General features: G+C 43.8%; 1 non-coding gene across 1 annotated transcript; it reads right to left on the bottom strand.

Moving 5' to 3' along the window:
* Window positions 1–11,112: 11,112 nt before the first annotated feature.
* Window positions 11,113–11,250, bottom strand: LOC119936950. The gene has a single exon (XR_005453887.1). It is a non-coding gene; the product is annotated as a small nucleolar RNA SNORA7 (small nucleolar RNA).
* Between the last annotated feature and the right edge of the window lie 296 nt (window positions 11,251–11,546).

Consider the following 11,546-nt stretch of genomic DNA (forward strand, 5'->3'; position numbering starts at 1 on the left):
CCACATCTCCCCTGTTCTCAGAACCTTCCACTTTTTCCCAGAGGCTCTTTGCGTCAATGCAAGCTTTCCATAACAATAATAATAAAAATGGTATTTGTTAAGGTGCTTACTATGTGTCAAGCACTGTTCTAAGCACTGGGGTAGATACAAGCTAATCAGTCCCTGTCCCACATGGGGCTCACAGTCTTATCCCCATTTTACAGATAATGTAACTGAGGCACAGAGAAGTGAAATGACTTGCCCAAGGTCACACAGCAGACAAGTGGTGGAGGCAGTATTAGAACCCATGTCCTTCTGATTCCCAGGTCTTTGCTCTATTCACCAGGACATGCTGCTTCCCATGCTTTAAGGCTCTCTACCGGCTGGCTCCATCTTACCTATCTGCTCACTCCACCTGCTATTCCCCAACTAGATGTCTTCTAGCTTTTCCTCATCAACTGCATTTATCAAGTGCTTACTGTGTGCACCTCACTCTCTCACTACCCCCCACTACTGCCCCTTGTCTTGGAACTCCCTCCCTCTCCACATCGGACATGTCCCCCCATCTCTAGACTGTAAACCCCTTGTGTGCAAGAAATTGTCTACTAAATCTACTGTGTTGTACTCTCCCAGGTACCTAGCTTAATGCTGAACACTGAGTAAGCACACAATAAATACCATTGATGGATTGACTGATCAAACCACAGCTCCCCCCCCACACAAAATCTTACCTCCTCCTCCAAGTCTTTCCAGATTAATTTCCCAGGACCCTGAGCTGTATCACCCCTTCAGCAAACTCCAGCACTTATAAACTTATTTACAACTTCCTTAGCACTTATGTATGTACAACTGCTTTATTGATTTTTGCATTCTAATTGTAAATATTTTTGTTTATCCCCTCTGTTGGTGAGTAAGCTCCTTGAGGCAGGAAATGTGTATGGCATCTTATTATTGTTACTTTACAAGCACCTAGCAAACTCTCCTGCACAAAGTGGGAGCTCAGTAAATACTACAACTACTACTGATGATAACTTTTTTTAAAAGTTTGAGATGTTAAGTAGTGACTCGAGCTTATAAGCAAGGAATGCATTTATCAACTCTGTTATATTGTACACTCCCAAGAGTTTAGTGCAGTGCTCTGCACACAGGAAGTGCTTAATACCACTGATAGATTGGTTCTTTAGGAAAATAGATGTCTAGGAGGGCAATCGACACACAGTTCTCTTACACCACCTTCCATACCATTGTCAAAGACAGAATTCTCAAACACGCAGTTTTGCGTTGCTTAAATTCCTAATTATTCTCTAAGAAGCAAAATGATGAAGTATATCAATTGCCGTGCCCCTTCTCCATACCAAAGCAATCCCCAGACATGTCATGGCAGGCATGAATTTCCACCTGGCCCTTGAAGAACCCTTTGGTTAAGCTGAACAAGAATTTCTTGTGATCACAGGCCACATCCTTTGAAATACACCTAAAAATTATTCAGTGAACAAAAAGTTAAAACGTTTACCTTCCCAATTACATGAACATTAAAGTTCTTATTTTTTATTGTACTCTCCCAAGCACTTAGAACAGTGCTGTGTACACAGTAAGTGCTCAGTAAATGCAATTGATTTTAATCAGCCATAGGTACTCATTCTTCTTTGGGTCTACCCAAAGTTGGGCAACCTCAAACCCCACTTAGGTTCTATGGAGTGATATAGGTTCCCAGGGCCCTATTTCTTGGATTGAGTCATATTCTTTTCCCCCTTTCCCTTGATTCAGCTGCTTGAACTTGAATTCACTTGAGTTTCATTATCAACAAGAAGTTTGCCTACTCATTCAGTCTAGCCATTTCATGACATTTCTAGTTCCAACCAGTTGTCTGACCCATTGACATACTTCACCCAGCTAGCTCTTGAAATGTCTTGCCCATCTCATTCTCTACTGTCTTGTAATTCACTAGCATCTGAAATCCATTTCAACATAATTTAATCATGGGAGGGTATAACATAATTCACAGAATGACTAAAATTAGAAACTAGAAACAACTTAAAAGAATTATATTTTATAAAGATCATTTCTATTTACTCCCTTCAAAACAGACAGGTATAAAGTCAAGAAATAACAATGGGGCTTTTCCCCTTTTCCTTTTTGTGTGCGCTTCAAATTCATGGGAAAATTTTCTAATGCCAATCATAAATATTTATGGCTAATGAAGAAAAGAGCTAACACTGAAATAGAATGCAATGAACTAATATTAGTTCTTACACTACAAAGGGCTAGAAGAAACCTCCAGAGATCATCTAATATGAGAAAAAAACCCTAAAATTTACAGAGTAAAGAGGGTTTACATTCCAAACTCTTTTTCTTTTTTAATAGGGGAGGGAAAAAAAACAACAACAGCCCATAAGTTCCAAAATAGAACACTTTAAACTAATGAACTTGTGAACTAAAAGACTGTTTTGGTCACACCTTAGTCTACTCTTCAAAGGGCTAAATAATCCTAAATCCCTTTACCTACATTCATTCAATTTTATTGTACCCCAAACATTATAAAATCTTGCGCAAGACATATACGAAACACCTACCCTTTCTCAAATGGTCTAATCTTCTCTCCTAGGAGGTTACATTATAACTTTTCCTCACAGGTATGATTATCCAATCATTAATTACCTTACTAACACTGCTCTAAGAGCTCTCCAAATTCTCCAAAACTTAATTATGGAGGTTGAAACTATCACAAAACTCCAATAAAGTAGTTTCTACATGGCTTTAACCACTCTGAAATTAAATCCTATTCTGTTTGTGGTTCTCTGTGGTCCCTAGAGCCTTACCTTCCATACTGTTTATAAGCCAATAGCAGAGAACTAATAGTCACGTTTTAAAAAAAGGCTAAGTTGCAGTTCACCTTAGCACTAGGTAGTTGCCTTACCTTGTAAATAGACACTTTAAGGTAAGGTTTGAATGATCAAGAAAATCACTGAAATATTTTAATTGATGTTGCTACACATAAAAAGTTACTTTAGTAAAGAAGTGATTTAATCAGCTTTATGACCATTACCCAAAATTGCTTCCCTTACAGTTACAAGAATGAACTCTGTGGCTAATGTGTCTCTGTGATTATTTCAAATATTTTGCAAGCAACTCTTCAAAAGAAAACTATTACAGCCACCTTCAATTGAAACAACTGACTCTATAACAAAAAAATTAAGATAAGGAAAACATAGTAAACACTTTGCAACTAAAGCCTGTGATATGTCAATACAAAACCACAGAGCAAACACAAAACAACGGGTTCTCATCATCTGAAATAGCAATTTCCTAGTTCTTTAGAGTTAATTAGAGCATTAGGTTACCACAAGAAAGGGACAGGACATGTCTTAACCCATCCCTTGAAAGTTTTGCTGCAAAGTTAGACAAATACTTCATTTTGCATTCGTTTGGGTGACAGACCACTTACTATTTATTCACTACTCAGCTTTGTATTCACTTGAGACACTAGAAATAAAAGCCCCACAGGACAATACTTGCAAAAAAAAAAATGCTTTTCAGGCATTATAATACTGCCCCCTAAATTCACCATTTGTAAAAACACTTTCACCCCCTTTCTGAGAGGTTTGAGTTACAGAGAGTTTGAATACCCAGTTAATACAAATGCATTAAGGGACTGAACTTATCATTCAATACCCAAGAAATTAATTTTTAGCTTTACATGTCCACATATACCTAGGATATTATAAAGCCACATACATTTCTAAAATCAAAATTCAAAGATGAAGCAACTTTGTTTTTTAACATACAATATTAACAATGCTCAAGTATAACTACATCACCAGTATGCCAGGGAACAAACTATCATTTCAGGATTTGGTTGCAACAATTTCACCTATTCATACATACTAGTGCTGAAGCTCCTTCTTAGCATTTATTGCTAGGAATGATTGCTAGCTTGCAAATAATATTTGTTTTACTTCTAATCAATGTACGCAAATGAAATGGTGAGATCGATTTCATTTTTACTCCATTTAATAGCAAAAGGGATTCAGCTCAGTAAACTGCCCACATGGATATAAATATTGAATCAGCCCCTACAGTACAGGGCAGTGTCACACCTATAAGACAGGCTTAACCTAACCAGACACTGGCACCAGAAAGACACATTTGTGGTGCCATTTAATCAAACTTCGCTGTTTCCTAATTTGTTTTTAATAAATTTACATATATTTCCCTCTAGTTTCCTTTTTTAGACAATGTTTGAAATGATGAATTGTTAAAGAAAGGATCCTCTACACATGATTTTAACTAAGATCTAAGAGAATCTTTAAGAGTTATATTTTTTTCCCTACAGTATTTTGTTTGGTGAGATTTTTTTTAAAACCCCAAGGTGTTCCATTTAAAACTAAACACAAGGGAAAGCTTTCAGGAAAGCACATAAAAACAGCAAAAGGAGAGGCAATTTTTTCCTAGTTAAGTCGCAACAAGTCAAATAAAAATGACTCATGTGTATGAAAGGGGGTTTTAGATAAATTCACACATTTATTGTTTTAAAGGGATAATAAAACCTTTAATCCTGAAATAATTCAATCCATAATAAAAGTTGACTAGAGAAAAGTTTTATCGTGTAAATTAAGTGGTTCCTCTTTTCAGCTGATCTTGTTGATAGATGATCAGAAAAGACCTGATGGCAAAATGGCCCAACATCATATTACAAGATGGAAAACAATAGCTCCTCTATACTAAACTCACTAACCTACACAATAGAACCTTCACCACCTAATTTCACCTCTCAGTTTTTCAAGGCTTGTCCAAATTCCCTTAATGGGAAAATTCCTCCTTAAAATAAACTCCACCTCGCTTTTCTAAATGAATCAAACTGTTTGATTAAAATCCCGAGTCAGATGATTTAAAAATCTTAATGTCTTCCTACAATTTTGGGTGATTTACCGCCTGCCCTGCTGCGGTCATCCTTTCCTACATCCACAGGGGGAAGCCGTGCAGTAGCATCTTTGAAAACACAACCTACACATTCATTCATTCACTCGTGTTTATTGAGCGCTTACTACATGCAGAGTACTGAACTAAGCGTTTGGAAAGTACAATTAGGCAACAAATCGAGACCACCCCTACCCAACAACGGGCTCACAGTCTAGAAATTCAGGGTGGGGATCAACAGCAGCCTAAGGAGAGAGACTTTCTCCCCATCGTGTCCCACTTAACACTTTTCCATTCTCTGTCCTCTCTGTTTAAAGCCTGAGATGGAGGGAAACCTCAGGACAACTTGAATTAGTTGGGTAAGTTAAAAAAAAAAAAGAGCTCCAGCGTTTAGGAAGATCCTAATTTGTCTAAGGGCGTCTCAGGACATCCATAGTCCCCACCCCCTCTACACTCACTGTGGCTGCAATAATTTCCTTGGTTCTCAGAGTTGGGCACTAGGCAGGATTTCTGGATTTCCAGCGTCCCTTTCCATCCATCCTTCCCAGGGCGGAGACCCCCTTTCCCAGCAGGGAAGCGGGTGGACTGTTCTGGGAGCTGATCCCTTGCATTTCATGCCCAATCCTGGCTCTCCACCCGACCCAGCTTTGCAGCAGCAAACTGTATCCTTGGCTTCTCCTGGAAGGAGGGAGATACAACCATGAGGGTTTTTCCCCCCCATTCCAGAACCCAATCTCGGTCCAAAGTGGGGGGATATCCCGAGGTGTTGCAGACTTCCAAACCCTACATGTCTGCAGAGGCTGGGGAGGGGAGTGAATCTTACCTCTGTGACCCTCTTTGTCTTCTCCCTAGGGTTACCACCGTTCAGGGCCTGACCTGGAGTCCGGTTGGCGAGCATAATCTCCAGGCTCCGGGTTAAACCAATAATTCCCCCGGTTAGAGCTGCAGCTGGGGGAAATTTGAAAACCCGGAGATCAAAAGTTGCAATCGTGAAGACCCTTATCCTAGAGTGGGGATGGGGGGCTACTCCGCTTCTCCGGGTTTTAGCCGTGGCTCGGAGGGGAGGAAGGAGGGTCGAGGGAGATGGACATTTCACCGGGTTCAACCCAGGGATGGAACACGAAAAAGGGCGAAAGGAAGGGGATGAAAAGGAAAGGTGGGGTCGGGGGGGGGATAACTGGAAAAGTAGCAGCAGCATCAGTCCGGCTTTGCTTGGGGCCTCGAACTGGCCAGCCCTGGATCACAAGGGCAGCATCCTTTAGGGGCTAACCAGACAGTTTAGAGTCAGTTTATCAGAGACAGTTTATTAGAGACAGTTTAGAGTCAGTTTATCAGTCCCAGCCTGACTGCTTAGGGATGACCCTTCGGGTCCTAGGAATGGAGGGAAGCTAGCATGAGCCCGGTGTGGGCAGGGATTGTCTCTCTTTGCTGCTGAATTGTACTTTCCAAGCGCTTAGTACAGTGCTCTGCACACAGTAAGTGCTCAACAAATACGATTGGATGAATGAGCCCAGAGTTAGACTGGAAGGGCCCCTTCCCTAGGAAGGGGTCAGAAAGTGAAGCCAAGAGAAGAACCAACTCCCAACGAGTGGGCAAAGGATGGCCAATTGATCCTATAAATGATGAGCAGCTGGTTCTCTTTTGCCATTCCATCCTTCTGTGAGAATGAGAGGCCCCTAGCAGTGATCAGGAAAGGTTTGGAGCTTCAAAGTGAACCCTACTGGAGGGGGGGGAGGGGGGGCTGCGAGACAATAAGCACCTTTCTTGGGGTCCTTGGGGCAGCTGGCTACCTCTCAGCAAGAAAAAGCATCCCCATTGTGTCCCCAGACTGCTGGCCTGCCTCCAGATCAATACCCTCCTCGGTCCGCTTGTCAGATTGCCATTCCCCACATAAGCAAGACTATCGGCTGGATTCCCCCAAAAATATGGGAGAGGAATCTCACAGTGAAAGTCTGTCTGCCAGGTTTCCAGCCCATACTTGTCAGTCTAACACTCTCCCTCCAGTGCATATAGTTGTCCTCCATAAACTGCCCCAGTCCTCTCAACATCATTTCCCAAATCTCCCTTCCCTGAACTGGAGATATCATTGTTCCAGCTCCTTTTTTTCACCCCAAACCTTTTCCCCATCCTCTCCCTGCCTCCTCCCCCCACAAATGCATAAGAACCTGGGCTGTGCATTTCCAACAAAATGGAAATGCTGCCTTTTCCACCCTGGGGTGAGGCAGGAGATGAGAGAAGTTATTGAAGGAGCCTGAGGCCGTTAGCAGCAGGATTGCCAACACGTGCTGCTTGAGAAAAATGCTTCTCTATCTTCTCGCCTCCTCCACCCACCTCTTCCCCCAAAACCTCTTGTTGGCCTCGGAAATAATGTCCTGACTTCAGTCCCTCCAACTGCCCTTCCCTTCCTGCTGTCATCTGTTTTTTTCATCCCCCCTGTTTTCAAGCTTCTCCCTAGTTCTTTCCTTTTGCTGCCTTGTTTGTGACTGCCTAGAGTTTCAACATCAATGTGGGAGAAATATCAGGATAGTGGAGCAACAGCCCAGGAGAGAAGAATCGAGACTAATCTCCCTAAAGGCACACCAGGCAGCAGGGATATTATCTTGCTCCATCTCTAATAGTACTGGCACAACACGGCACACTAAGGTGGCTGCAGTGCACATAGAAGGAATCAATAGACCACTGGTTCTTTGTTTCCCATTCCATGATTCTGGTGAGCTATCAGGTGAGCCCAAGTCAGGTCTGGCCCAGCTCAAGTCTGAATCTGCTGCCATGAGCAGTGGTTCCTGGGACCATAGTAATCCCTCCCCCAAAGCCCAGTGGTTCTCAGAGAAGTTTTGTTTTAAATCCTGAGGGTTCAGGTCAGTGTTCATTCATTCATTCATTAAATCGTATTTATTGAGCACTTACTATGTGCAGCGCACTGTACTAAGCACTTGGAAAGCACAATTCAGCAACAGAGACAATCCCTACCCAACAACCAGCTCACAGTCTAGAAGGGGGAAACAGACAACAAAACTAAACAAGTAGACATGCATCAATAGCATCAAAACAGAGAAATAGAATTATAGCTATATACACATCATTAATAAAATAAATAGTTTAACAAGTATGTACAAATATACACAAGTGCTGTGGGGCAGGGAAGGGGATAGAGCAGAGGGAGTGAGGGTGATGATGAGGGGAGGAGGAGGAGAGGAAAAGGGGGGCTCAGTCTGGGAAGGTTTCCTGGAGGAGGTGAGCTCTCAGTAGGGCTTTGAAGAGGGGAAGCTAGTTTGGTGGATGTTAGAAGGGAGGGCATTCCAGGCTAGAGGTAGGAAGTGGGCCAGGGGTCGACGGCGGGACAGGCGAGAACGAGGCACAGTGAGGAGGTTAGTGGCAGAGGAGCAGAGAGTGCGGGCTGGGCTGAAGAAGGAGAGAAGGAGGTGAGTTGGAAAGGGGCGAGGTGATGGAGAGCCTTGAAGCTGAGAGTGAGGAGTTTTTGCTTGATTCAAAGGTTGACAGGCAACCAGTGGAGATTTTTGAGGAGGGGAGTGACACGCCCAGAGCGTTTTTGTACAAAGAAAATACGGGCAGCAGAGTGAAGCATAGACTGAAGCGGGGAGAGACAGGAGGATGGGAGATCAAAGAGGAGGCTGATATAATAATCCAGTCAGTTTATGATGAGAGATTGTACCAACAAGATGGAGAGGAAAGAATGGATCTTGGCGATGTTGTGAAGGTGAGACCGGCAGGTTTGGGTGATGGATTGGTTGTGTGGGGTGAATGAGAGAGCGGAGGCAAGGATGACACCAAGGTTGAGGACTTGTGAGACAGGAAGGATGGTAGTGCCATCCACAGTGACAGGAAAGTCGGGGAGAGGGCAAAGTTTGAGATGGAAGATAAGGAGCTCAGTCTTGGACATGCTGAGTTTTAGGTGGCGGGCGGACATCCAGGTGGAGATGTGCTGAAGGCAGGAGGAGATACATGCCTGGAGGGAGGGATAGAGAAAACGGGGGAGGAGATGTAGATTTGGGTGACATCTGCATAGAGATGATAGTTGAAGCTGTGGGAACGAATGAGTTCACCAAGGGAGTGAGTATAGATAGATAACAGAAGGGGACCAAGAACTGACCCTTGAGGAACCCCCACAGTAAGGGGATGGGATGGGGAGGAGGAACCCGCAAAGGAGACTGAAAATGAACGGACAGAGAGATAAGAGGAGAACCAGGAGAGGATGGAGTCTGTGAAGCCAAGGTTGGATAGCATGTTAAGGAAAAGGGGGTGGTCCACAGTGTCAAAAACAGCTGAGAAGTTGAGGAGGATTAGGATAGAGTAGGAGCCATTGGATTTGGCAAGAAGGAGGTCATTGGTGACCTTTGAGAAGGCAGTTTCAGTGGAGTGGAGGGGACAGAAGCCAGATTGGAGGGGATCTAGGAGAGAGTTGGAGTTGAGGAATTTGAGGCAGCAAGTGTAGATGACTCGCTGTACGTGTTTGGAAACGAAGGGTAGGAGGGAGATAGGGCAATAACTGGAAGGGGCAGTGGGGTCAAGAGAGGGTTTTTTAGGATGGGGAAACGTGGGCATGTTTGAAGGCAGAGGGGAAGAAGCCATTGGAGATAAGCAGTTGAAGATGGAAGTTAAGGAGGGGAGGAGGGAAGTCGTGAAAATTTTTATAAGATGAGAGGGAATGGGGTCCAAAGCACAGGTGGAAGGGGTAGCACTTGAGAGGAGGGAGGAGATCTTCTCTGAAATTACTGCTCTGAATAAGTGTTCTATTGTGCCAATATAGATGTGTTTCCTTGGGCCCACAGAACTGGAATGCCCATTTCCCAAGGGCCAGGACCATCATTATCTTCCCAGTGACTTTAGGTCTGGGGATGGAGAAGCAGTGTGGCCTTGTGAAAAGTACACGGCCTGGGAGTCAGAAGACCTGGGTTCTAATCCTAGCGCCACCACATACCTGCTGGGTGACCTTGAGTGACTCATAATATCTGTACTTCAGTAATAATAATTGTGATATTTGCTAAGTGCTTACTATGCGCCAGGCACTGTTCTAAATGCCAGAGTAATAATAATAATAATAATGGTATTTATTAAGCACTTACTGTGTGCAAAGCACTGTTCTAAGCGCTGGGGAGGTTACAAGGTGATCAGGTTGTCCCAGGGGGGGCTCACAGTCTTCATCCCCATTTGACAGATGAGGTAACTGAGGCCCAGAGAAGTGAAGTGACTTGCCCAAAGTCACACAGCTGACGACTGGCAGAGCCGGGATATGAACCCATGACCTCTGACTCCAAAGCCTGTGTTCTTTCCACTGAGCCATGCTGCTTTTGGGAGAGGCTCCCGTGCCGGCCCTGGCTCACTCGGTCCTGGCCTCGGTAGGTCCGTATTGCCGCCCTCCGGCTAAACCTCTTAACCTCAGGGTAGATACAAGATAGTCGGGTTGGACACAGCTCCCATTTTACAGATGAGGGAATTGAGGCACAGAGAAATTAAGTCACTTGCTCAAGGTCACACAGCAGACAAGTGGTGGAGTTAGGATTAGAACCCAGGTCCTTCTGACTCCCAAGCCCATATTCTGTCCAATTGGCCACACTGCTTCAGTTGACTCATTTGCAAAATGGGGATTCAATATCTGTTCTCCCTCCTACTTAGATAGTGAGCCCCATGTGGGACATGGACCATGTCCAACCTGAATATCTTGTATCTACCCCAGTGCTTAGTACAGTGTCTGACACATGGTAAGCAAATACTACAATTATTATGATTATATTATGAAGACTCAGACTGTCAAAATCTCCCAGGATCCACCGACCATGGGTATTGAACCTGCTTTCCTCTCCACTTTCCTGGCCCTTCTTTCTTCTCTCAGGCAATCCCAGGCTGACTTCAATCCATTTAACTCTCTTCTAGACACTCTATAATGGGAAGAAATAGTCTACCATCACTTGGTCAGCCATTTCCTCCTCCTGGTTAGGTCGTGAACTCGACGGCAACCGTCATATACCCTTTCCTTGTCTTATGTTGTCGTCTTCTCCAACCCATAGTGACTTCATAGACACATCTCTCCCAGAGCATCCCAACTCCATCTGCAATCATTCTGGTCAAGTGTATGCATAGAGTTTTTTTGGTAAAAATAAGAAAGTGGTTTACCATTGCCTCCTTCCACGCAGTAAACTTGAGTATCCACTCTTGACTCTCTCCCATGCTGCTGCTGCCCAGCACAGGTGGGTTTTGATGTGTAGCAGATTGTCTTCTACTCACTAGCCATTGCCCAAGCTAGGAATGGAATGGGTATGACTCTGCTTGACTCTCCCTCCAATAGTCAAGACTGGTAGAGTACTGGAAAATCTCCAGGTGCGATCCTGAGAGGGATGTACCCTTTTTATTGGCAGCTAAATCAAAAACATCTGGGGCGTGCGATAAATTATATTCATGACTACAGAATGTTGGAAACTGGAAATGAAAATTTTTCATTTTAACACAGTATTAAAGGAATTTTATTGGTAGCAATATTTCCACTGTTACCTTATCACTGCCGTATTTCTTTCTCAAGACATAAGGTGGAAGGAGAGTTCACAGATCCCTTGAAGCAGGGAGAAGCAGCTTGGGATAGTGGAAAGCACATGGTCCTGAGAGTCAGGGGACCTGGGTTCTAGTCCCAGCTCTGT

Source organism: Tachyglossus aculeatus, chromosome 1 (assembly GCF_015852505.1).
Source record: "Tachyglossus aculeatus isolate mTacAcu1 chromosome 1, mTacAcu1.pri, whole genome shotgun sequence".
Classification (NCBI taxonomy): Eukaryota; Metazoa; Chordata; class Mammalia; order Monotremata; family Tachyglossidae; genus Tachyglossus; species Tachyglossus aculeatus.